The sequence below is a fragment of the Antechinus flavipes genome, chromosome 1 (assembly GCF_016432865.1).
Source record: "Antechinus flavipes isolate AdamAnt ecotype Samford, QLD, Australia chromosome 1, AdamAnt_v2, whole genome shotgun sequence".
In the NCBI taxonomy this organism is placed as follows: domain Eukaryota; kingdom Metazoa; phylum Chordata; class Mammalia; order Dasyuromorphia; family Dasyuridae; genus Antechinus; species Antechinus flavipes.
In genome coordinates, this window is record NC_067398.1 from 261,693,732 (window position 1) to 261,721,532 (window position 27,801).

Below are 27,801 nucleotides of genomic sequence, written 5' to 3' on the forward strand. Positions count from 1 at the left end.
AAAGATAAGAGCCATTGAGATAGATCTTTTTGTCATTCCATGGAAAACCATGCCCTCCTCCACCCAGAAAATTTAATAAAGAAATCTCATATGGCCCTGGATGCAATGAGAGACCCTGGCCTTTTTAAGCTGTCTTCAACAAGTCTGTTTGACTGAAACCACACCCATTCAATGATTAAGGCTAGGTAGAATGTGAGGCAAAGAATCTCCTCTTTGACCTAGTGCATACTTTGATCCAGCAATGTCTCTATTAGGCCTGTATCCCAAAGAGATCTTAAAGGAAGGAAAGGGATCCACATGTGCAAAAATGTTTGTGGCAGCCCTTTTCGTAGTGGCAAGAAATTGGAAAGTGAATGGATGCAAATCAGTTGAAGAATGACTGAATAAGTTATAGTATATTAATGTTATGGAATACTATTGTTCTATAAGAAATGATGGATGTTCTATAAGAAAAGGATGATTTAGGAGAGGCCTGAAGAGACTTATACAAACTGATACTAAGTGAAATAAGCAGAACCAGATTATTGTATATGGCAGCAAGATTATATGATGATCAATTCTAATGAATGTGGCTCTTTCCAATAATGAGGTGATTCAAGGCATTTCCAATAGACTTGTGATGGAAAGAGCCATCTGCAGCCAGAGAGAGAACTACCGTGTTTCCCCGATAATAAGACCTATCCCGAAAATAAGTCCTCCCCTTACTGTGTAAGATTCCTCTAAAATAAGCCCTCCCTTGAAAATAAGCCCTATTGAGATTGCTACTGTAGTGAAGGTGATTCCCTGCGCTACACACTACATTACAGTACCCTCTGTATGCACTGTTCCCCTCCCCTCCCAGTAAAATGCACGCCGCGCTCCGAGCTGCATCCAATCAGAGCTGCAGCAGTGAGCACATCATCCTGTTCTTCCCCAGTGATTTGCTTGCTGGCGCCATTGAGAGCAGTGCCGCCGAGGAGAGCTGAGGCAGGACAACATAAAAACTCGATATGTAAGGGGGAGTGACGGGGCATGATGGAGGATAAAAGAAGAACTCAGGGGGCATCATGGAGGATAGAAGGAGCACTCAGGGAGCATGATGGGGTTAAAACATTATTGAGGGGCATGATGGAGTGAAAAGAAGGACTGATGGTCATAATTTTATTATTCTGTCTGTTCTGACCCCCAGACATGAGTACAAAAAGGAAGAGCTATACTGTTGAGTATAAGAAAGCAATTGTAGAGGAGTCACATGGCAAGAATCTTGCAGTTTTCTGTAAAGTAAAACTTTTGGATCTTCGAATGGTCAGAAAATGGAGAGCAGATTATAATAACCTCTATCAACAGGTGAATGAGGGAAAAGGGAAAAAGCACAGGTCTGGATCAGGTCGGCAACCCTTATATCCTGACTTGGAGATCCTCATTGGTGAATGGATTGCTGACAGGAGAGCAAAGGCCTTGGTTGTGCGCAGGGCTGATATTCAAGCATTTGCCCTTTCAATGGCACCAGAGTTTGAAATGGTCTCAGAAGGTTGGACGGTTTCCTTCAATGGTATGAACTGTCCCTAAGAAGATCAACAACACTGTTTAAGCTGGAAGATGCTGAAGTTATTAAACGTGCACTTGCATTCAAGTCCTTTATTGATAGGATCGACATTTCCAAGTACCAAACCTGCAATATGATTGCTATGGATGAAACTGCAGTGTTTATGGGACAAGGATCTCAAACAACAATTCATCACAGGGGTGCAACGTCAATCTACATTCCCACCACTGGCTATGAAAGTGCATGGGTCACCTGTGTTTTGGCAATTCATTTGGATGGAAAGAAAGCCACACCTCTAATCATCAGTAAGGGCAAGAAAGATAAGATTAAATGTGTATCAGGCATTTACATTCTTGAAACCAAAAAAGCCTGTTGTACACAGTTATAAGAAAGTGGGTTGATTTAATGCTGCCACTTGTTATGCGAAGTAACCAAAGGGGTCTGATAATCTGGGATTCCACCAGCACTTACCGTGCTAAAGAAATGAAGAACTTCCTTGCAGAGAGAAGAATAGATCAAGTAATGATTCCTGCAGGAATGACTGCCTATCTCCACACACTTGATATTGCAATAAACAAGCCATTCAAGGACCATTTGCGCATGGAAGTCAATGACTACATTGAAAATAGAATGGAAAGAAATCAGCGTGGAAACTTTGTGAAGTCCTGTCTGCAAGAAGTCGTGACTTGGGTGAAGAAGTCATGGGATAAAATGACTGACAGCTGTGTCGCCAAGGCACTACGAGCAGGTTACCTGGACAAGACATGTTCATTTAAAGAGAGCTATATTGCTGGACATGACAGATTGGGTCCACTTCTTCTGAAGGAAATAGAGGCGCAAGACATCCAGGACGGAATTCAGGGTATGGACACTTATGACGATGTTGTTGAAGAAAATGACATGATCATTATTGAATAAAGGTACTTTTTTTTGTTCACATTTACCTATTTATTAAAATTGCTGTCAATGTTCATTAAAATAAGCCCTCCCCTGAAAATAAGCCCTCTGAGGTTTTCTGTCCAAAAAATAATAAGACTGTGTCTTATTATCGGGGAAACACGGTATGGAGACTGAATGTGGATCAAAACATAGTATTTTCATCTTTTTGTTGTTGTTTTCTCTTTTTTTTTCTTTTTGATCTGATTTTTCTTGTACAGCAAATTGAATATGAATATACGTTTAGAACAATTGTACATGTTTAAACTATATTGGACTACTTGCTGCCTTGGGATGGGCTTGAGGAAGAAAAATTTGGGACACAAAGTTTTGCAAATGAATGCTGAGACCTATCTTTGCATATATTTGGAAAAATAAAAAGCTATTTAAAAAAGAAATCTCAGAAAAAGAAAATATAAATCTCTGCACCTTTTTGACACAAAATATAAATAAATGAGGTGATAATTCTAAATTAGCTATGTCTGAGTTATTCCTAAATATTGTAAGTGATCAGTAATGTGCAAAATCCCTTTAAGAATTCAAAATTCTATACAGAATCATATTAAAATGGGCCGATTTGGTTCCCCAGTTCAGCTGATAATATACAATAGCAGGTCTTAATGCAGTAACAAAGATTTACAAAGTATGATCACCTCTGTCTGGTAGAGTCAAAGTAAAGGAATAAGAAGCAAGAGCTGATTGGCAATGCCCTTCCAGAAATTTTGACTAGTTAAGCTCGAGTGGTTTAATATAGTTCCAGAATTGAAGTCAGTAGAGGCAAGAGCCAGTAGTCAGGGAAGAATGCATCTTTACCTCTAGGAAGACCACAAAAAGATATTCTCTTCTCTTTTTCCCTGCATCATCAGTGGAATCTAGTAGCATTTTGCTATTTGCCCCAAAAGAGATGCTTTATACACCAGTTTGCAAAATCATTTCAAGAAAGTTCTAGATATAACTGTGGGAGCAGAGACACCCTCTAGACAGACCTGGAAACAGAGATGCATCCTAGTCTATTGGCAATTGTGAGTATCAGAATCTCTAACAAAAAAGAGGGCTAGAGACTCAAGAATGAAACCAGTCCTGACAACTAATAGTCATGTTATAGGGAGGAAAAAATCCTAGGTACCCAGCTGACCAACCCATTCTGCACAGATTCTGGACTCAAGGAAAACTAGATTCTGAGGTCCTGAAGTACTAGGAGTTGTGAATTACCTTGATCACACACATTCTCTATATATGTGCTTCATAATAAGTGAATTACATATTTAAGGCCAGTATTTCCACAAATTTGTATATAAATAAATACGTGTGATTGAGGATACCCCTTTATAAACTCTCCAAGGGGAATGTATAATGTTCTGGTTTAGCTTTATGGAGGTCTCAAGACCACCCTTGGTTTCTGCAGAAAAATAACCATAAGAATGGTCAGGAATAAAGTCCAAAGTCTTTATTATCTCCTTCACAGTCTGTCTCCTTCACTTGGGGCCCAGCGAGCTTTCTGGAGGCCCTCTGAAATGGGTCTTGGTTTCAGTGGAGGAAATGCAAGAAGCAGGAGAGACACCAGAGGCTGGTCCAAGATGGAATCTCTGTGGCTGACTTTATCCTCAGTTTATATATTCTATTACAATTACATCATTACAGTATACTACGTATAAACCAATCATATCATTAGGAAACCATTATTTGTTGTAAGATTAAATCAATCATATGGAACTAGCAAACTCACATGCTAAAATAGATAACCATTGTCTTATCAATTCCACTGAGTTAACACCTTTTTGTAAGAATCCTTGTTTCAAGTACATTTCTCCAGAATTCTGGAAAATGTTCTTCACCTACTGTTTATTATGTTTGCAACAGGCAATGGGAAGAATACTAGTAGTAGGTTCTTGTGAACTATAGTGTTAGGAACATAGATCCATGGATTACCTTAGAGCCCAAAGAATAGCCTTTCCCCCTGCCCCAGGGACCAAGTAAATGAGAAGGATGTTACCATCATATTATGCATTTAGAATTAGCTGGAACTTCAGAGGCTATTTAATCCAGAGGCAGAAAATGAGGACAGATAAGTAACTAGCCCAAGGTTGCACACTGATGAAGCCAGTATTCTGTCTTTATTTTACAAAGATTTTAAATTTTTTTTATTATTGAGATGTGATATCATTTAATCTGTTCTTAGTTAAAATAGTAAAATATTCTATGTGTATTTGGGGGTCATTTATATTAATGGTTATGATTTCTAAATATGTATTACATTTATCCTTTTCTTATTCCCTTTAAGAGACTACTTTGCTTCTTTTTGTCCTTACCATATCATCATCTTTGGACTCTCCCCACACTTCTCTAACTCCTTTACCTTTTACTTCCCTATTGGATAAGATAAATTTCTGCCAGTTCATATGTGAGATTCAAGTTTGACCTATCCTTAAAGCCCATTATATAAACTCTTTCATACTCACTCCATTTATGTGAGATAATATTCCTCATTCTTCTTATCTCCACTCTTGCAGAGCATTATTCTTCTCCACCCTCCCATTCTTCTTTTTGAGATCATCCATCCAGGCTCTCTAATTTGATGTCCTCTAAGACCCAAAGTGATGATAAAATTTGGAGGGGTTACATGTATCATCTCTCCATATAGCAACATAAAGAATATAATTTCTAGAGTGACAAGGAAAGATAATGTGGAATGTTGGAGGGGGTGTGGGAAAACAGGGACACTGATACATTGTTGGTGGAATTGTGAACACATCCAGCCATTCTGGAGAGCAATTTGGAACTAGGCTCAAAAAGTTATCAAACTGTACATACTCTTTGATCCAGCAGTGTTTCTACTGGGCTTATACCCCAAAGAGATACCAAAGAAGGGAAAGGGACCTGTATATGCCAAAATGTTTGTGGCAGCCCTATTTGTAGTGGCTAGAAATGGAAAATGAATGGATGCCCATCAATTGGAGAATGGTTGAATAAATTGTGGTATATAAATGTTATGGAATATTATTGTTCTGTAAGGAATGACCAGCAGGATGAATACAGAGAGGACTGGTGAGACTTACATGAACTGATGCTGAGTGAAATGAGCAGAACCAGGAGATCATTATATACCTCAACAATGATACTGTTTGAGGATGTATTCTGATGGAAGTGGATCTCTTCAATAAAGAGAACTAATTCAATTTCAATTGATCAAAGATGGACAGAAGCAGCTACACCCAAAGAAAGAATACTGGGAAATGAATATAAACTGCTTGCATTTTTGTTTTTCTTCCCGGGCTATTTATACCTTCTGAATTCAATTCTTCCTGTACAAGAAGAAAACTGTTCGGTTCTGCACACATATACTGTATCTAGGATATACTGTAACCTATTCAACATATAAAGGACTGCTTGCCATCTGGCAGAGGGGGTGGAGGGAGGGAGGGGAAAAATCGGAACATAAGTGAATGCAAGGGATAATGCTGTAAAAAATTACCCTGGCATGGGTTCTATCAATAAAAAGTTATTTTTAAAAAAAAGAGTATAATTTCGTTAAGTCCCTTATTATTTCTCCCTCATGTTTACATTTTTATGCTTCTCTTGAGTGCTGTATTTAAATATTAGATTTTTTTATTCAACTCTATTTTCATTAGAAATACCTAAAAGTCTCCTATTTCATTAAATATCCATTTTTCCCTCAGTTTTATTAATTATATTCAGTTTTGCAGGACAGATTTTTCTCAGTTGTAATCCTAGATCCCTTGCCTGCCAAATGTCATATCCTAAGCCCTCCATTAGTTCACATAGTTGCTGCTAAATCTTGTATGATCTTCCAGGGGTCCTCAAACTTTTTAAATAGGGGGCCAGTTCACTGTCCCTCAGACTGTTGGAAGCCCTTTAAATAAAGAAACTTCATAGCCCTAGGTGAGGGGGATAAACGTCCTCAGCTGCTGCATCTAGTCTGCGGGCCATAGTTTAAGGACCCCTGATCTTGACTATAGTTCCATGGTACTTCTGAATTCTTTCTTTTTGACTACTTATAAATTATTTCTCCTTGACCTAAGAATTCTGGATTTTCATTAAAATATTCCTGGGAGTATTCAATTTTGGATTTCTTTCAGGAAGTAACCAGGGGATTATATCAATTTCTACTTTTCCCTCTGGTTCTAAGATAACTTGACAGTGGTCTTTATAATTTCTTGATATATGAAGTCTAGGCTCTTTTTTGGTCATGATTTTCAAACAGACCAATGATTCTTAAACTATCTTTTCTCAATCTATTCTCTAGGCTACTTGTTTTTCTTGTTAGATATTTTCCTTTTTTTGAGTCTGTTTTAGAGTTTCTTGATGTCTTATAGAATTATTATCCTTCATGTGAAAAATTCTTATTTTTAAGACATCATTTTCTTCAGTAATTTTTTGTAATTCTTTTACCAAATGGCAAATTCTCTTTTCCTCACTTTCCTTGTAGTTCTCATTACTTTTGTCATTTTTTATAGTTAGCAAAGCCAGATGATGATACTCTTCAGATTTAACCTAGAGAGAGGAAATTATTTGTTCAAGGTCATAACCCTACTTACTGACAAAACCAGATCTTGAATCCAGGTGCTGTCTGTAAACCAAATATTATTCCCACAGAATCAGTATTGAACCTCCAGTCTTCTAACCTGTTGTAGATACAGAGAGGTAATTTCATGATTCTTTTCTAGACTGAATGCATATTGTTTTATGTTACTGGGTTTGTGCTGCACTTTCACAGACCTTTAGAAATTTATTAATTTAGTGTTTCAAGGTCTCTTGGATCAAGAGTATGTTGTTTAATCTGAGTGATATCCATATCTGTTCTTGGGATCATATAGAACATTAAATTTAATGTTGATCTGTGCTATCTTCTAGCACCTGTATTAGAAACAATTGCTTGCAAATTGGAGAAAAGGCAAAAGAAAGAGTTGGAATCCTTGGGGGTATGTGAAAAGTCAGTTCATATGAATCTATGCATGTTGATGCCCTTATTGCATTGCTACTGTAGTCCATAGGCTTTGTGAAGTACTACTGCTGTTTTTGTTTCACTCTCAGAGAATTCTAAAACATCCCAAGGTTTTCTAGCTGGCAGCAGGGGAAGAAAGCAGATATGATGATCTAGAAAAACAAGCTTACTTACATCCACTCTCATGTTCAGTCTAGATCTATATAGTGTAATATGAAGATTACTGTACTTACTTTTGCCAGAGAACTATACCTTAGCACTGTGCATGCCCAGGTCATGTCAACAACATTTATTAAGTGCCTACTATTTGCCAGACACTCCATTAAACACAGTATATACAAAAAAAAGACAGTTTCTGTTAGAATCCTAGTGTTAACTCAACTTTAAACAAGGTGATAACTCAAGGGAGATGTTAGAATCCTAGTGTTAACTCAATGGAATTGATACAAAGTTTGTGTTCACACCTTTAGAGAGCTCATATAAGCAAGAAGTATTTAAGTACTCATTGGAGTTCACAAGTATGGGAGATTCACTAAGTTAACTTTGTAACTTTGTGAATTCATACCTTCCTTAATGTGGTGATCTTCTTCTTTAGAATAATATAAGAATGGTTCTCTCTGGGCATGAGCAGGTTTCTCGGGGAGGTTTTCTGGAGGCAGCTTTAGTTTCAGTTAAGAGCACCCAAAATGCAGCCAGCTGGTAAAAATGCAAAAGTTTATTTTCTCCTTCCAGAATAGCCCCGTTAGTTGAGGCCTATCTCTCCGCTTGGTTCCAAGAGCTCTTGCAGCTTTGTCCTTTGCTTCTGCCTCTGCTTTCTTCAGCCTCCAGCCAGCACCAAGTCGAATCTGTTTTGCCTCTGAGAGAGGGCTTCTGGCTCTCAATCTCCCAGAATGCTCTGTGTCTGTCCCAGCATGCTCCTCTCCAATCTAATTCAGCTGAACTTCCCTGACTGGGCCTCTTTCTGCTTTTTATATCTGAGAGAGTGAGATTGTGGGATATCTCTCAGCATGCTCTCTGGCTCTAAGAGCTTCAAGGGAGGTGTGAATTCGGATATCTCATACTAAATCCTGAAATCTTCCAAACGTGTGAACTCCAATGAGTAAAGGTGTGAATATAAGCACTGTATCAATTAGTTCTACTTAGTACCTTGTTTCAGACTCTGGTCCAAAACATTTCCTTGTAAGATCAGATCAATGATACTGAACCATGCTAAACAGTTTGTAAAGATTCCAACACCTTAATCTCTCCCTCGGAGGAGGAGTCAACTTTTTTACACCCAGCATAAATAGAGCTTCAATGAGCCAGACAGAGTCACTTCAGAACATTGCCAAGAGTCGGACAGGAGCACTCTGGGAGGAAGCCCACAAGCCCACTCTCAGAGATGGAATCAGATTCATTCCAACTTTCACCTTGGTGTTGACTGGAGGATGAAGAAAGCAGAGCAAAGGACAACTGCAAGAGCTCTTGGAATCAAGAAGAGAGATAGGCCTCTAAGAAAACCTAACCGGGCTATTTTGGAAGGAGAAAATAAACGTTTGCATTTTATCAGTTGGCTGCATTTTGGAGTGATTATTACTTATAACTGAAATTAAGGCTGCCTCCAGAAAACCTCCCCAAGAAACCTGCTCCCAGAGAGAACCATTATATTTTAAAGAAGAGAACACCACAAGTTTCTATTCTCAAGTCACAGGCTGGAGATAATAGGTAATCAACTATGTATAAACAAACTTTATATAAGCTAAATCAAGGGGAAGATATTAGCAATAAAGGGGAATCAGAAAAAAAGTTTTATAAAGGAGGTCATATTTTAGCTGAGACTTTAAAGAATCCATGAAAGCCTTAAAACTGATGGCTATAGAAAAGAGCTGTTGATACTGCCCTAAGTGATCATAGCACCAATTCCTGAGAGGTCAGTTTCAGATGGGCTTCTAGTTAATACCTTTGTATTCCTCATTGAGAAGTTTGATGAGAATAGTATTTCATCTGCTGAGACTGTCCAGTGATGGACAGACGAAGGCCTATTTGAGGACTTAGGCATGGCAACCCTAGATTTTTTGAGCCTGTGATTACAACTTGATCTTACAGCATGTCATGTCATGTGAAGAATCATATCAGTTCGGGCTAAGAGAGCATCCAACAAAGTTTATCAAAGTCCTTCTCAAGCTTTCCTCTCTGAATATCATTGCTAGATTGATTGATTTTGTCACCAATTTATTTCTCTACCAGGATTATTTTGTTGGCTTAGTGGTAGAAAACTTCTAACAGTGGTAACTTTCAAACTTTTGCTAGACTTATCAGTATTCAAAACCCAACTCTTTGTCTTTGAAGGAAATTTTCCAACTCCTTGGTTTTCCTTCACACATCATCTTTGATTGGGACTTGTAGGTTAGTTCACATTTCTAAATTATTATTCACAGCTCTCCAAAATAGATTTATCTTTCTGTGGCATATCATATGGACCTTTTGTATCTACAAAGTGAATAGATTCTTGGTGTTTTAAATGGCTGCCCTGTTATATAATTGTTTTATTACAATAATGATCTATTTCACCAAACAAAACACATTTTCTTATGTACTATGCCTTCTACCCTCACCCTCATTTTTGTACTGTACTCATCCCATGTACCACAGTTCTTCTAGGAAATGATTTATGATCAAAGAAGAATTAGAGAACATTCTCTAAAGGCAAAATGGACAACTTTGATTACATTAAATTAAAAAGCTTTCACACAAACAAAACCAAGAGAAACAGATTAAAAGGGAAGTACAAAGCTGGGAAGAAAATCTTTACAACTAGTATTTCTGATAAAAGTCACATTTCTAAAATATATAAAGAACTGTGTCAAATTTATAAGAATATTAGTTATTCCCCAATTGACAAATGGTCAAATGATAGACCATTTTCAGATGACAAAATTAATGTTATTTATAGTAATAAGAAAAAAAAATGCTCTAAATCACTGGTGATTAGAGAATTGCAAATTAAAACAACTCTGAGGTACCACTTCACACCTCTCTGATTGGCTAAGATGACAGGAATAAATAATGATAAATGTTGGAGGGGATGTGGGAAAATGCATTGTTGGTGGAGTTGTGAAATGATCCAACCATTCTGGAGAGTAATCTGAAACTCTGCCCAAAGGGCTATAAAACTGTGCATTTCCTCTTTGACCCAGCAGTATCATTACTGGGTCTGTATCCCAAGGAAATTATAAAGGATTTATGCAATGTGTATAACGTGCAAAAATGTGGCAGCCCTTTTTGTAGCCTCTATTTACTTCTGATCTTTGATATGATGGAGATGTTTTGACTCTAAATTACTTTTCCCATGATCACAAATTTCATATAGGCAAGAATAATATGCTGCTCAGGACATCCTTGATTCAGAAACTATTGGGCCACTTTTAATTTGTAGTAGATTGTTAGGAGTACAGACTCAAGGAGAATACATAGGATCCATTACAGAATGTAAATACTTTTGAATTGGCAAAACTCTTCCACTAATGCCATCCTACTAAGTCACAACCTTGTAGACATAAGATCATAAAATTCAGAGCTAAAAAGGACCTTAGTTGTCATGTAGTCTATCCCTTTCATTTTGCCAATAAGGAAACTGAAGTTTAGGGAGGTTTAATGGCATGCCAAAGGATTTGAACTTGTGTTATCTGACCAAGTCCAGTCCTCTTCTGCTATACAGTTATGTTCTATAGGGAGAGATAATATTCAAATCCATCAGCTTCCCCTCCACTTAATAGCGTTTTATTTTTTCCAATTACATGTAAGGAGTTTTCAACATTTACTTTATAGGAGTGTGATTTTTATTTTTTCCTCCCTCCCTCCATCACAAGACAGCAAGCAATCTGATATAGGTTATACATGTACAATCACATTAAACATATTTCTACATTAGTCACATTGTGAATGAAGAATCAGAACAAAAGGGAAAAAAACCATGAAAAAGAAAAATACAATAAAAAAAAAGTGAAAATAGCATGCTTCGATTAACATTCAGACTCCATAGATCTTTCTCTGGAAATGGATAGCATTTTCTATCATGTGTCTTTTGGAATTGTCTTAGATATATATATTTTTTACTTGCTGAGAAGAACATAATTGCATAATGGTGCAGGTATTGTGTACAGTATTCTTCTGGTTCTGCTCACTTCACTCAGCATCAGTTCATATAAATCTTTCTAGCAAACATATGATTTTTATTTTAGATTGATAAAAGAGATTTATTATGAGGATTGGAAGTAAGGTTAAAGTCTGGTTAAGGAAATAGGTGAGGATGAAAAGAAGAGGGCACTGGAAAGATTATTCCAGTGGGCAGAGCCCCTTGGCATGCCAAGTGTAGGGCTGGCATGTTTGGAACCTCTGCCCAAACATATAATCTTAATGACACATAATAAATCTGGATGGGGAGGAATTACTTCATGATTACATATACATATAAATACATAGTACATATAGATGCCATAAAAGGCCAAAGTTTGGGGCAGAGAAATTGAAGCCAACTCCCTGACACATTCTGTCTCTATCATTTAACCAATAAACTGTAAATAGAGGAGTTTTTATTTGATCCTAGAGTTAATAAGAAGCCATTGGAGTTTATTGAACAGAGGAGTAACATGGTTAGAAATTTTACTACTTTAGGAATATTTCTTTGACAGCTATGTGGAAGATGGATAGTAGAAGAGAGAAACTTGAAGCAGAAATGTCAATTAGGAAGCTGTTGCTATAGTCTTAAGTGAGAGGGGTTAAGAGACTGAAGTAGGCTGATGGCCTTGTGAATAGGAGACATTGGGATAGTGTGAGTAGTAATTTTATATCCTGCCTTCTGTTTTGTTACTGAAATTCTCCACTTTAATCTCTATTATGGGGATTGGATTTAACCTCTACAGCTCACACTTGTCCAAGATTTTTGGTATTTCAAGGTTCACAGTTCATTCTGGCCTTTGGTTTATGTTCTTTTGGATTTCAATTTGAACATTGCTGTTTTTACCCCAGGAGGGATTGTTCTTTGACAACCTCTCTCAACTTCCCCTAAATAAATCACTGGTACTTGTTCATGAACATTCCATCCCCACCTAAGGGATACGGTGCATTTAAATGCTCTTTCTTTGCATCTTGAGCTTTCATTTGTAACATGATGCCAGTATGGATTTATTCCTCTAGTAGTATGCCAACTGATTGGTCACTGGACAGAAATTGTATCTTGAGAGTATCAATAAAAATTGGGATTTTATCTCCTATAATCTACTATTCTACTACTACTTGGTTTGAAATTTTGTAATATCTTTACATCATTTAAATAGTAACTAACACCTAATTATGTGCAATGTTTTTTGATTTAGCAAGACATAATTAATTGTTTAACTTTGAGGTTCTTAATACCCTGTAATAATACTTGCACCCAGCTATCCCCTTTCATCCTTAGATATCAAAGCATTTTGAAAATGTTAATGAGTCCTCATAATACCCAAAGGTAGGTAGTGAGATGTCATTATTGTGGGGGGAAAAAATGTGCATCAGTGCCTGCTTTAGAACTTTGGAAGTGAAGAATGCCCTGAAAAGAAAGCTGGATTTGGATTTAGAGAACCTGAGTTTGAATCACTGCTCTGTCATTTCCTGTAAGCAAATCACTTAAACTCTCTGACTGTTGGTTTCCTCATCAGCAAAATGAAGTACCCGAACAAGATAATCTGTAAAACTCTTTTGAGGTTTAAATCTAGTATGATCCTGTGAGGCAGACGCAGTAGGATGATTTGGAATTATACTTGCTCATTGACTTCTCTGTTTTCAAATAAATAATAGTTAATTTTCATTAAATGATATCTCATATTTGCAAGATAAACCCAGGAACTGTATGAACACTGTTACAAAAGTTTTTACACAAATAAAGTCAGATCTAAACAACTGGAAAAGTATCAGTTGTTCATGGGTAGGCCAAGCCAATATAATAAAAATGATAATTCTGCCTAAACTGATTAACTTTTTCAGTGCCATACCAATCAAACTACCAAAAAATTATTTTGTTAGTGTTAGAAAAAATAACAACAAAATTCATTTGGAAAAACACAAGTTCAAGAATATCAAGGGAATTAATAAAAAATTCAAAAAAAGGTGACCTAGCAGTACCAGATCTCAAACTGTTTTATAAAGCAGTAATTATAAGAATTATTCAGAATTTAAAAAGAATGATAGATCAGTGCAATAGCTTAGGTACACAAGATACAGTAGTAAATAACTATAGTAATCTAGTGTTTGATAAATCCAAACACCCCAACTTCTAGCATAAGAATTCACTATTTGACAAAAGCTGCTGGAAAAAGTGGAAAAACAATATGGCAGAAATTAGGTTTAGGTCAATATCTTGCACTATATATCAAGATAAAATCCAAATAGATACATGATTTATACATGAAGGGTGATAACATAAGCAAATTAGAATAGTCGTGAATGGTTTATTTGTCAGATCTATGGAGAAGGAAAGAATTTGTGACCAAACAAGAGATAGAGAATATTATGGAATTTTAAATGGATAATTTTATTAAATGGACAATTATATTAAATTAAAAAGTTTTACCAAACAGTGCAACCAAGATTAGAAGGAAAGCAGAAATCTGGGAAACAAGTGTTTCTGAAAAAGATTTTATTTCTCAAATATATAGAAAACAAATTTATAAGAGCACAATCCATTCCCCAATTGATAAATGGCCAGAGGATATGAAGATAGTTTTCAGAAGATGTCAAGTTTTATAAAGAAATGCTCTAAATCACTATTGATTTGAGAGCTATAAATCAAAATAACTCTGAGAACTATAATATTGTACACAGCAACAGCAAGATTATCTGATAATCAATTATGAAGCTTTTCTCAGTAATGTGGTGATTCAGAACAGTTCCAGTAGACTTGTGTTGGAAAATGTCATTTGCATCCAGAAAGAGAACTATGAAGATTAAATGTGAATTGAAGCATTCATCTTTTGTTTTGTTTTGTTTGCTATTTCTTTCTTGTGGTTTTTCCTTTTGGGTCTGACTTTTCTTGCACAACATGGCACAGAATCTTATAGAAATGAATGTTGAAAACCATTTGGAAAAATAAAATACTATTGAAAGAAAAAAAATAACTCAGAGGTACCACTTCACACCTATCAGACTGACTAATATGACAAAAAGGAAAATGATAAATGTTGGAGAAGATGTGGGAAAATTGGGACATTTATGCACAGTTGGTGGAGTTGTAAACTGATCCATACATTCTGGAGTGCAGTTTGAAACTGAACCCAAAGGGCAAGCAAACTGTGTATAACGTTGATCACTAATAATTACTAGATCTGTATTCCAAAGCGGTAACAAAAAGGGAAGACAAGATTTACATGTACAAAAACATTTGTAGCAAAACTTTTTGTGGTTGCAAAGAATTGGAAATGAATGAGATGTTTATCAGTGGTTAAACAAATTGTGGTATATGAACTTAATGGAATACTATTGTCCAAAAAGAAAAATGAGAAGGCAGATTTCAGAAAAAAACTTGGAAAGGCTTACATGAACTGATACAAAGTGAAGTGAGCAAAACCAGGAGAATGCTGTACACAATACCAATAGCATTGTTCAGAGACCAGTTGTAAGTGACTTAGTTCTCAGCAATGCAGTGATACAAAACAATTGCAAAGGACTCATAAAGGAAAGTGCTATCCACATCCAGACAAAGATTGATGGTAACTGAATACAGATTGAAGCATACCATTTTCACTTCCTCTATTTTTTGTGGTTCTTTTCTTTTGGTCTCTCTTTTCTTTCACAACATGACTAATATGGAAGTATGTTTTACCTGATTGCACATACATAACCTATATCAAATTGCTTATTGCATTAGGGAAGGGATACTCAAAATTTTTAAATGAATGTTAATGAATTGAAATATGATATGTTAGATGGGAAAGGATTTAGAAATCCTTGAAAAGATTGAAAACACCAGAGGTGAATAGAAAACTTGACTTTCAAATATAAAATTCTAGAGAAGCATAAAAAAGTAAGCAGGAAAGGGAAATCATAAAGATCTTAATAAAGTTAAACTGTTTATATTCCTGTAAGGGAAGATGATACTTGTAATTCATAAGAACTTAAGAGTATATATAGACAGAGGGCACAAATGTTAATTGAATATGAAGGAATGCTATCTAAAAAATAAAATTAAGGAGTGAAAGAGAATGTTCTGGGAGAAAGGGAAAGGGAGAGGTAGAATAAGATAAATTATCACATATAAAAGAGGCAAAAAAAAAAAAAAAGCTTTTATAGTGGAGAGGAAGTGGGGGGAATTAACAGGGAGTAGGTAAAGCTTACTCTCATCTGAATTGGCTCAAAGAGGATATAACATACATGTTCAATTGAGTATAGAAATCTGTCCTACCCTAAGGATAGTGGGAGGGGAAATTATGGATGGAGGAGGGGAGTTGATAGAAGAGAGGACAGATTGGGGAAGGGGGTAATCAGAAACAAAACACTTAAGAAGGGACAGGATAAAAGGAGAGGTTGAGATAAACGAGAGAGATACAGTTATAACAAGAGTAATTGTAAAAAGGGAAAAGAATCCCCATGTGCAAAAATGTTTGTAGCAATTCTTTTTGTGATAGAAAAAAATTGAAAATTGAAGGGATGCGCATCAATTGAGGAATGGCTGAATAAGTTGTGGTATATGAATATAATAGAATACTATTGTGCTACAAGAAAGACTTACATGAACTAATGCTGAATGAAGTGAGCTGAACCAGAACATTGTATACAATAACAAGATTGTGTGATGATCAACTATGATGGACTTAGCTCTTCTCAGCAATACAATCATCCAAGAGAATTCAATAGGCTTGTGATAGAAAGTACCATGCACATCTAGAGAAAGAACCAGGGAAACTGAATGCTGATTGAAGCATGTTATTTTCATTTTTTAAAAAAAAATTTGGTTTGCTTTTTCTTTCTCATGGTTTTCCCCTTTTGTTTTTATTCTTTTTTTGCAACATGACAAACATGAAAAAATGTTTAAAATGATGGTATATGTATAATTTATATCACATTGTTATCTTAGGGAAAGAGAGAGAAAAAATTTGGAATTCAAAATCTTAGAAAAATGAATGTTGAAACTACATGTAATTGGAAAAAGTAAAATACCATTAAGTGGAAAAAAAGAATGTTAAAATTGTTATTACGTGTTTTGGGGGGAAAAACAAGGGAAAAAAAAAAAGAAATAATGGCCCCACTGCCTTCCCATGGCACTGACATGGCAGCTGTCGGAAGCCGCCAAATTGTGGGGATGAAACCAATGCCTGAAGAGCCAATAAAAAGAAGAAAGAGCAGCTGCTCATGAGTAAGCTGCTCATGAGTGAAGAGGTTCAGGAGCAGGGAGATTACTTTTGTTAACATTCAACACATTACACTTGGAACATGTGGAATATATTTGCTAACCTCTTCAAGAGCCTCCTTTAGCAAAAAAGAAATGTAGATGCTGAAGAAAAGAAAACTGTTTTGTACAAATTGAAGCTGGGTAAAATAGTAACTACTATTACCACTATAGGTTTCATTGTAGACACTGTAGAATTAAAAAATAAATAAATAAATAACTTCACAACGTGGGATGTAGGTGTCCAGGACGAGGTCTGATCCATATGGCACCATTATTTCCAGAACATACAAGGGCTGATTTTTGTGGTTGATAGTAATGATTGAGAATGAGTGAATGAAATTCAAGAATTAATGAGAATGTTGGTAGAGGATAAGCTAAGAGATGTCATTAATTTTTTTTTTAATTAATGTTTACAAACGAACAGCTTCTTCCCAATGCCATGAATGAAATCACAGATGAACTTGGATTATATTCTCTTTGTCACAAGAAATTGGTATATCTAAGCCACCTGTGCCAGTAGTGGGGATAGGTTCTATGAAAAACTGGACTGGTTGTCCAGTCAGTTCCAAAACTAGAAATCAAACAACAAAAATTCTTCCTCCTTCTTTTCTTCTCTCCCTCTTATTTCCTCCTATTCATTCTTCTCTTTACTCTCATGTGGCAGACCATGCTACTTTCTGATATTGGGTGCTAGAAACTGCTTTTTCATACTTCTCTTTAGAGTATGTATTGTTCCATGCTTATAAATGTAACAGAGGTCTGAAAATGGATTTCTTATTTAATGTAATTTATCCAATGAGGAAATTTCTGGCATTCTTATGCAATATTACTCAGTTTTTTTATTATAAAAAAAAATCAACATACCATTTAGTACTGGGAAGGGATTTCAAGCACATTGATACTTAGGTTGCTGGGAGTTAACGTGCAATAGCAGAGAGTACTCTGCTACTCCTACTGCTGTGTGAGATCTATGCTGAGATTCATTTTGGTGGTTGGTTTTTACCCTAAACTCAGTGTATTTTTTTAAAATAGTATTTAAAAAAACCCAAAACAAAACAAAACAAAAAAAAAAAACCTCAACCAAACAAAGACAAGTCAAATACTCAAACATTCAGAAACAGAATTAATTTGGTTTTTTTCTTTTACTTATTTACTTATTTATTTATTATTATTTACTCTAAGTTTGGAGCAAAATTAGAATATATTTAACATCTAAATCTATTCAGAATTTTGGGATAGTAGAGGTTTTATAGTAACAACTTGAATAGCAAAGCATTGTAATTGTAGTTTTTCTTTTGAAATGAGAAATTATGATAAAAAATCAAACAAGTGATCAATTTTGCATGGCAAAAATAGAGATATATGTAATATCTTTGGCTCTTTATGTATTTCTTAGAGTTTGTACTTACTTATTGGGGAAAAAAAACTTTGAGGTTGTGGTTTAGAAGAGACTGCACATTGAGAGCATTAGATCTTCAGTCATATACCATTTATAACTAGACTTCTTCTCCCTCTGCAGTTCAGGTCAGGCTGTGATTAGTTCTCTGTGACACCTGAATAACTCTTAGGAAGGATACAGTGTTGGCTGGTTATAAACATTAAGAAGAGCTTTCTGAAGTATTTAGATTACAGAAAAGCAGCCTTTTAATTTTGGTCAAGTATGTGCTGCTTCTGTTTGAAATCTCTCCATAGTAAGCACAGCCTATGGTAGCCCCAAAGCTTGACTGGAGATATTTTAAAAACATAGTCAAAAACACCAGGCATTTCACAATGGTATCTAGGTTTTGAAAGAAAATAAATTGAGTGATTGTTTAGGGAGTCATTCCATTCTAGAAGTATTTGGTCCCTATTTTGGAACAATCCCCTATCTATGTAAAATGTCCTTTAACCATCCTTCATTACTACAAGGCTCAGATTTGCCATCTAATAAAAAAAAACAAAAAAAAAAAAACAACTTTTTTTTTCTTTTGTATTTTTATAAATACTGAAGAAGCTGGAGGAATTAGAGTCTTAGGAAAAACTAAGAACTGCTTTGCTTGTTATTGGGGAAACCCTTATTGCTTTCAATACACATTTAGTAATAGACTTCTGTGTATCTGTTTTCAATTTTATTTTTAAAATGAATGTCTCAAATGAAAAGATGACAGAATATTTCCTTATATAAGATTGATCTGATCTTTAATAATCTGATTATATGTAAATGGAAAGTAATAGCTTTTAATGGAAACTTTTGATGAAACATTTTGGTAGGAAAAGGCTTCCTTGTCCATATTTGGCTTCAGCTCACATTGTTGGGTCTTGTGTCACTGTCTATCTCAGCCCAACTTGCGGGTTCCAAAGCTGAGATCATTGTTACCATCATCATAGTCAGCTACCAGTTCACTCTACATATTGACTAACATTTGGAACTCCTTAATGAATATCCAAATGGTTTAAAACTTTCAAAGGGTAATGTGACAAGTTGAAATAAGCCAGACAGAACAACTTAAATGAAGCAAATTACATGTTATGTACATAGGTACAAATGAGGACTTTACAGAGTTAAAGATTCTGAATACATGGAGCAGCTAGGTAGCACAGTGGATAGAGCACTAATCTCAGATACTTAACAATTCCTAGCTGTGTGCCCCTGGGTAGGTCGCCTAACCCTATGCCTCAGCAAAAAAAAAAAAAAAAAAGCCTCTGAATAGATTTAGATGTTAAATATAATATAATTTTGCCACAAGTACAGTTGCCAGATCACTTCCAAGTCTAGTGGGACTTCTCATACCTCACTTCTAGGTTTCTTTCCTAATGTAAACTTGAATTTGTTCTTTTTATCTATGAACTATGCTTTTCTTTTGAACTACTCCTGGGTAGCCCTGCTACCTAGAAGAGAAAGATATTTTACTTTCTGGGCATGAAAGGTTTTTTCAAAGGTTTATTTCAAGACCCTTTTGTACTGATTTGCAAGTTGCTTAATTTACTATTCTATTATGATGACACCTATCTTCAAACTTGGTCCATTTTTTTTTTTTATGGAGGAAAAAAAAACCTACTTCTCCACAGTCATACAAAAAAGTCAAGGCAAGTAAAACTCTTTGTTCTAGCATCAACTTTATGTCTAAGCAATATCCTACAGGGTAATGAATAATCATTTTTTTAAAGAGAAAATTCCAAGATTGATCTATATCAATTTTAAATTAGTTTTTATCAGATTTGATAATTATTTTTAACTAAGAAGTCCTACTCAATTTTATGCATCCTGTAGATTAGATTAGAAGGACAGAGTGGTCCTTAGAGATTTCATTTGCCTGAGGGACTAGAAAGTAATCCTTGCTGGAAGAAAACATGTGTATCTCCATTTTGACTTGATTTTGTTAATTTAGGGTGTGCTCATTTTGCTTAGATTGTGAGTCTATTGCTGGGCGCTGGGTGTGCACTTTCATGTATTGTGTTAAAGAATTGGAACCCCTTCCTGTACTGGTTACCTAGAGGGGAATTCCAGAGCTTGAAAAATATGCTTCCCTTGGAAATTATAACTGTTTATATGATTTTGAAAAGCCAAATGGGTATTGGTTATTTTTTAATTTGTTAATTTAGTAATAAAAGATAAAAAGGTCTTTTTTTAAAAAATAAGGGTGCATTACATAGAAGATTAAGTTGGAATTTTTTTAAGTAAGTGGAATTAGAGATGAATAGGTTCTTTGAAAGGCAGTAAAGCATTTAAATTATTTTTTGTTCTTGACCAAAAGTAGGACTTTATAGAATTTTGAATTTAAAATTTGACACTGTTGACCACCTTTACCTCCTAGGTATTCTTTATATGTTTTCTTGATGCTACTCTTTTCTGGTGTACCTCCAACCTATGTGACTGCTCTTTCTTAGTGTCCTTTGCTGGCTCCTCATCTATATCAGGCCCCTTAACTTTAAGTGTTCCCCAAAGCCCTATACTGGATCCTCTTTTCTTCTTCCTAGTAACCTCATCAGATCCTGTGGATTTAAAACTACCACTCCTGTGAACCACTACATAGAATTCCCAATCCCTCTATTTTTGTCCGCCTGCATCTTTGATTTCCTTCACAGGTTAATTGTACGTTATTTCAAAGTCCAATTCTTTTTGTGCAGCAAAATAACTGTATGGACATGTATACGTATATTGTATTCAACATATACTTTAAAATATTTAATATGTATTGGTCTACCTGCCATCTGGGGGAGGGGGTGGGAGGAAGGAGGAGAAAAATTGAAGCAAAAGGTTTTGCAACTGTCAATGCTGAAAAATTACCCATGCATATAACTTGTAAATAAAAACATATAATAAAAAAATCATAAAAATAAAAAAATAAAACTATCACTCCAACAGAAGACCTCCAAATTTACATATCCAGCCCTAGTTTCTCCCTTAAGCTTCAATCTTGGATCATCCATTGCCTATTATATCCCAGAGACATCTTAAACTCTATCTGTATAAAACTGAACTGTTATATTATATTTCATATCTCCAGACCTTCCCATCTTCCAAACTTCTCTATTTCTGTCAGAGGTGCTACTATCCTTCAGGTGCCTCAGGTTTATAATATCAGTATTATCTTTAATCTTTACTCTCCATCATTCCAGATTCCCATTTTGTTGTCCAGTTTTGCTGTTTCCACCTCCATAAAATCTCTCTTATCTGACCCTTTCACATATACAGGTATCATCTTAGCTCAGAACCCATCATCTTTTAGTTCAATTATTGCAACAGCCTAATTGGCCTCCCTGCTTCAAATCTCTCCCAATGCTAAGTGCATCCTACACTTTCCTGACAAAATCATTTTACTTAAGTGCAGATCTGCCTAGGTAACTGCTCTCCACCAACTCCAGTAGCTTCTTATTACCTCTAGTATATGATATAAACTTCTTTGTTTAGCTGTTAAAGCCCTACTCATTCTGGCCTCAGTCCATCTTTCCAGCCTCAGTGGACATTACTCTCTCACTTGCACTCAAACTGGCCTTCTCCTTGTTCCTCATTCATAACACTCTTATCTCACATATCTGTGCTCTTGCATTGGAATGCACTCCCTCCTTATCTCTACTTTAAAGAGTTCCTCTTTCTTTAAGAGGAAACTAATGTATCATTTTCTGCATTAAGTTTTTTTTTTTTGACAGCCTTTTTCTACAACTGTTACTGTAACTGTTATGCCACAGTTCTCTTTAACTGTCCTGACTCAGTTTCCCTGTCTCAGTTTCTATTATCTCGGCGGGACCTCCAAATTGTAATGCCGGAGAAACTGAGGCAGGAGAGAGATTAGAGAGTTTTTAATATTTTATTAATGGGAGAGTAAGATTGACTGGACAGGACTCTCGTCTCAGATTATCCAGTCAGACAGAGATAAGTATACTGGGACCAAGGAATCCATATTGGTCCCAGGGCTGAAGGACCCAAAGAATCCAGCATCCAGCATCCAGCTGCCAGACGCCATTCTCCAGCCATGAATGGAGGAACCCCAACTTCTTAAATACCTTTTTGGAGACAAAGAAGAGAAAGGGAGGGAAAGTTTTTTTATCAGGGAGGGGAAGCCATAAAACCTAAAAATTCCAGAGACAAAGAAGTAAAGATATCATGGGTTGATCTTGGAATATTCTAAAGGGATATTGTAAATCCCTAAAAGAATCAGGAGATCTACTCTTTTAACTTGCTAATTCATAACCCGAGAGCGAATAATCCTTAGTTTTACTGGGTCAGAGACAGAACAGTTAAGGAAACTGAGACAGGGAAACTGAGTCAGGACAGTTAAAGAGAACTGTGGCATAACATAACTACACACACACACACACACACACACACACACAAACACCACTCTCATTCCAGTTTCTCATCTTAGCTGTCTATTGTACATTTCTAACCGGATATCCCATAAACATCTTTAATTCAACACATCCAAAACTAAAGTCATTCTTTTTCTCCAACAAAACCTTCTGCTCTTCCAAACTTTCTTATTATTCTCAAGGGCCCCATCATCCTTGTAATCACTCAGGCTCAAAACCTAGGTATTATTCTCAACTCCTCATTTACTCACACCCTACCCTATCTAATTTGTTGCTAAAGGCTATCAACTTTACCACTAATATTTCTCACATATATACCCTTTTTCTCCTCTGACACTGTCACTATCTTGGTATAAGTTCTCATCATATCTGGACTATATACCTGGACTAGTCTCATTAATCTTCTTGACACAAAGTTCTTCCTCCTCCAATCCATTCTCCACTCAAATGACCTTCCTAAAATGAAGGGCCATCATGTCACTTTCCTGTCCAATATGTTCTAGTGCTTCCCTGTCACTTCCAGGCTAAAATATAAAATCTTCAGTTTGGTTTTCAAAATCCTCTCTCAAACAGGATGGCAGATTGGGGAAATGGGTAGTCAGAAGCAAAACATTTTTGAGGAGGACTGGGTGAAAGGAAAGAGGGAATAGAATAAACAGGGCAGGGGAGAGGGAAATACATTAGCAAGAGTAATTGTGAAAAAAAGTTGAAGCAAAATTTTCTGTTAAAGATCTCATTTCTCGGGGCAGCTAGGTGGTGCAGTGGATAGAGCACCAGCTTTGAAGTCAGGAGGACCTGAGTTCAAATCTGACTTCAGACACTTAGCACTTCCTAGCCGTATGACCCTGGGCAAATCACTTAACCCCAGTTGCCTCAGCAAAAAATAAAAAAGGTCTCATTTCTCAAATATATAAAAAATTGAGTCACATTTATAAAAATAAGAGCCATTTTCCTAATTGATAAGAGATCAAAAGTTAACAGTTTTCAGATAAAGTACTCATAGCTATATGAAAATAAAAGCTCTAACTCATGATTGGAGAAATAAAAATTAAAACAATGCTGAAGTACTACAAAATACCTATTAGTTTACCTAATAGAAGAGATAAGGAAAATAACAAATGATGGAGGGAATGTGGGAAAAATGAAACATCAATGCACTATTGGTAGAGTTGTAAACTGATTTATTCATTTCATAGAATAATTTGGAACTAGGCTCAAAATGCATCCCTTTGATCTAGCAATATTACTATTTAGGTAAATATTACTACTACAGGTCTATATTTCAAAAGAGATAAAAAACACAAAAATGAAAAGGACTTATATGTACAAAACACATAGCTGCTCTTTTCTGGGAATAAAGAATTGGAAATTGAGGGTTCTGAGAATTCTTAAATTCTTCAGCAGCCAACCTTATGATTTCCTACATTAATTTTTTTTTGTTTCTGACCACTTGTTTCTAAGAAAAAGTTTCTAATAGTCTTTGTAATAAACTATTTTGCCTTTACTATGTATTTTTAACCTTGAATTATTTAAACATTTTTATCACATTGAAATATTGTACTTGAAATATTATATTTCAGGATGATAATTTCTAAGATGATAATCATATATGCAGGCTGTATTAATTTTTTATAATTATTAATTGGTTCAAGCCTGCTGATATATTATCTATTAGTAATAATTTCACATCTATATCTATAAGCCTTGATGGTATATGATTTAATTTTGCTAATTTACATAATGCTTTAGTAGATAATACTATTCCATTACTCATATACATCACACCTATCCATACTTTCTCGTCTTGTGTGGTTCTTGTTCATGTTTTTCGAGAAACCTTCAATATGTGATATATCTAGATATATCTAGAACTCAGTATATATATAGTATGTTAAAAGCTTTCCTTTTTTTTTTTTTAAACATTTAATGGATACTACTGTGCTAGGTAATAAAGTGAAATAAAATGTTTTCTTTAAATTCTCAAGCAGGCTTATACCCTAGAGTCAGGCAGATTGAATTTGACTAATTGGTCCTATTGGATACTTATGTAGGAACAAAAATAAAAGAGGGCTTCTAAGGTATTGGGTAGATCTTTTATGGAAGATTTATGGGGAAAATATGGACAGGAATTTCAAGGATAAAAAGATCTGTAGAGGTTTCATTCTATCTTTGTAGAGGACCTTCCCATATCAATGACATTATATATATATATATGTAAATGGCAATTTCTTGAACTGAACAAAATAGAATTGAGCTCAGTATCAAAGTTAATTGGCACTTATCAGAAGCTTATTAATTTTGTCTGTTAGACCATTTATCTTTTGTTAGTAGTTTCACATACAATATTCTTTTTATGTTCTTCTTTGTAGATAAAAATGTTCAGGTTTATTGGTATTTGTCAAGATTGGAATAATAAACTAAAAATTGTGGCTTTTCTTTTCTTCTTTGTCTTTTTTTTTTAAGGATTCTGAAGTCCTTTGCTAAATTCTCTGGTTTTGGTGGTATTCAACTTTGCTGGCAAGGAAATTAAGGAATTGTCCCTTACAATTGCATAGTAAAGCATATATACCAAAGTGGAAGTTTTATTGTGGTTAGATGATGGTTGGCTACATCACCCAAAAAGGAAGAAAAACAATTGTGGCTTGGCATGTTGGTTGTCAAGAACTTATTTATATATCTGATCCAAAAGTATGATTTTAAGAAGATTACCACACAATATTTGCCTCAAGTTCAAGTCATCATTTTAAAAATCTTCCACTGCTACTGAGTTTGTTTTTAATTATAATCATTCATTTTTGCATTATGCAGAAATATTTATTTTTCTGATCTAGAGACAACTACTCATATTTAAGGTGAAGAAAGTCTTTAGAAGAATATCAACTATAGTTTTAAAAATATATCATCTTCTACTGTTTTTGTTGACACATTTCTTTCTGTTCCAAAAATATTTATTTGATCTTATGGTTCTAGCTGTTACATGGATTAATCTGTTAGTCTACAGGTATTAATTATACACTAATGATGTGTCAGACATTGTGCTGAGCACTGAGGATATGAAGAAAGACAATGAGGGTTGCAGCTTTCAAGGAGCTCACAGTCTAATCGGAGAGACAACATATAACTATATAAAACAAGATATATACAGAATAAATTGAAGATAATCTTATGGGAAAGACACTAAGATTAGGAGGGAATCAGGAAAGTCTTGTAGAAGTTAGGTTGTTAGCTGAATCTTGAAGGAAGCTAGGGAAGTCAAGAGGCAGATATGAGGCAGAAGAGAATTCCAGTATGGAAGACAATGAGATCACTGATATTCTGGATTGGAGAATTGCCAGCCCTTTTATGTCCCTCACCAGAAGATCTGGAGTTACTTGATACCTGGAGGGTAAAGAAAAGAGAACCATTTGGAATGCAGTACCTTACCTCCTGTTTCCACCATCAGGGGCAATCTGGGTGGTACAAACTTCGCCATGGCTCCTAAAAGTCGATTTAACCTTTGATTCAGGATCAAAGAATTAGATTTAGAGCTTGAAAGCACAGAACCTCAGAGACCATTTAATTCAGCGCCCTCATTTTACTCATAAGGAAAATGAGGCCCTCAGAGCATATGTACCTGATGTCACTCAAGTAAAGAAGTGGTATTTGAAATCAGGATTTTTTTTTTTTAAATAATTTCAGACTCTAGTTCTTTTTATACTACATCATGCTATCCCCAACTATTTTACATATTTCCTAGTTATTTTCAGTGGAATTTCTCATTTCTATAATTTTTCTTTAATATTTTTTTGAGTTCCAAATTCTTTCCCTTCCTCTTACCCCCTCCCTCATCCATTGAGAATCTAGCAAGCAATTTGATACCCATTATACATATGAAATTATACAAAACATACTTACATTTTAGTTGCCAAAGAAGGTAAGAAGAATTAAGAAAGTTTTTTAAAAATATACTTTGTTCTACACTCAGAATTCATCAGTTCTCTCTCTGAATGTGGATAGCACTTTTCATTATGAGTCCTTTGAAATTGTCATGGATCATTGTATTAATTGTATTAATCAAAATAACTAAGTCTTTGAAAGCTGATTATCATTACCATAATACTCTCACTGTGTAAAAATGTTCTCCTGCTTCTGCTCACTTCACATCAGTTCATATATATCTTCCCAGATTTTTTTGAAACTCACTTCCTGCTTGTCATTTCTTAAAACAATAATCTTCCATCATAATCATTTCTCACGACTTGTTCATCCATTCCCCAGTTGATGGACATTTTTTTTTCAATTTCCAGTTCTTTTGCACCATTAAAAGAACTGCTATAAATGTTTTTGGACATTTTCCTTTTTCTTTTTGATTTCTTTGGGATGTAGACCCATTGGGCATAGTTACAGATTATTATTCAGAATGGTTAAACCCATTCACAACTTTGCTAACAGTGTATTAGTGTCCTCCTCTCTACCCCTCAGTTGGTTTTTTTTTCCCCTCATATCTCTTCTAGCATTTATCATTTTCCTTTTTTACCTTGTTAACCAATCTGATAGGTTTGAGGGCAAACCACAGCATATTTTAATTTGCATTTCTTTATTCAATAGTGATTTAAAACATTTAAAACTTGTATGACTACAAGTAGTTTTGATTTCTTCTGAAAACTGCCTGTTCATTTCCTTTGACCATTGATCATTTGGGGAATTACCCTTATTTTTTTAAATAAAAGTTTGACTCAATTGCCTATATATTTGAGAAATAGGTCTTCATTAAAGACAATGTAAATTCCTTCCTACTCCCATTCCCAGTTTCCTACTTTTAAAAAATTTTTGGCTGAATTGGTTTTGTTTGTGCAAAATCTTTTTGCATGTAATCAAAAGTATTCAATTTAGTTCCTATAATCTTCTCTGTCTCTTGTTTGGTCATAATTTTTTCTCTTATGTGTAGATTTGACAGATAACCCATGCTTCTCTACTTTGCTTTATGTTTAAAACATGCCTATTTTAACCTTATCTTGGTATAGAGTAGTATACAGTGAGTATATTGATCTGTGCCTGTTAGTATCAGTCAACTAATCATGTCGAAATCTTTGTGACCCCATTTGGGGTTTTCTTGACAAAGATACTGAAGTGGTTTGTCATTTCCTTTTCTAGCTTATTTTACTGATGAGAAACCTGAAGCAAACAGGGTTAAGTGACTTGCCCGGG

General features: G+C 35.2%; 1 protein-coding gene and 1 pseudogene across 2 annotated transcripts in view; one reads left to right on the top strand and one right to left on the bottom strand.

Moving 5' to 3' along the window:
- Positions 1-27,801, bottom strand: part of CYTH3 (cytohesin 3) — a 154,391-nt gene that overhangs the window by 65,207 nt on the left and 61,383 nt on the right. The gene's annotated exons all lie outside the window — the stretch shown is intronic.
- LOC127564444 (ADP-ribosylation factor 1-like) lies at positions 16,648-17,658 on the top strand (annotated as a pseudogene).